Raw genomic sequence first — 988 nt, 5'->3', positions numbered from 1 at the left:
CCCGGCAAGTATTCACAGAGGTAGCCGGCTATCTCAGTCGGTAGAGCGTCAGACACTTTATCCCACCGTCGTGGGTTCGAGCCAGACGCTGGGCGAAACGGAATTTTGTTCCGCTGCAGGTGTGAATTACCGTTTTTCTGATTAACGAGATTTAATGGAAATAGCAACTTTAAACTTTGCCTACGTCTCTGTCAGTCGCAAGGAAACTGTATTTGAAGGTGAAGGTGATTTTGTAGACATGTGTAAAAGACATGTTCTGAAATGCAAGTGTTGTGGTTTGGAGAGCACATCGGTTACGTGTCAGATGTGTAGCCAAGCAGTAATTTGTCGCCATAGCTGCAAATATTAGCCGATAATATGAATTGTTGTCAGCTAAAGTCTGATGATGCAGACGACCGTAAGGACGAAGTACCCAAGAGTACCGCTAGGCCGCGCCTCTTTAGCTCAGTGGTAGAGCACTGGTCTAATAAACCAGGGGTCGTAAGTTCCATCCTCACAGGAGAAAGATGAATTTTGGAAATCAGTTGCGCGTCGTGGCCGTATAGCAAACAGTACCTGTGATGACGAACAATTAGCGACAGGCGTTTTTTTAAGATTTACTCTCAGATGTGATTAAGGCGAATGGCGCAGATAAAGCATTTGCCAAAGCGGTACAGCATAAGGTGGGACGAGGCAGTCTGAATTACATTTTATAGATGTATTTCTCACATATCTCAGAGTCTCTCGCGATCTTCGTCGTCGTCGCCGCCGCCGCTTCTGCAGAAGTAGCAAATGGCCATCGTAGCAAATGCGGCGAGGGACGCCCTGCCTTCGATTCCGAATGCACAAAGTGTGTGGTCTTGTTTCTCAGTCTATATTTGGTCGGTCACGTCAGAGGTTGAATGTAACGAATGGGTGGCAAAGAGCAAGGGGCAGCGGCTGTGTAGAACGAAAACACAAATCCTCAGGGGTGTGAGCGTTTCGAGATGAGTCGTATACATGTAAATGT

Source organism: Schistocerca gregaria, unplaced genomic scaffold, assembly GCF_023897955.1.
Source record: "Schistocerca gregaria isolate iqSchGreg1 unplaced genomic scaffold, iqSchGreg1.2 ptg000259l, whole genome shotgun sequence".
NCBI classification, from domain to species: domain Eukaryota; kingdom Metazoa; phylum Arthropoda; class Insecta; order Orthoptera; family Acrididae; genus Schistocerca; species Schistocerca gregaria.
This window is presented reverse-complemented; position numbering follows the sequence as displayed.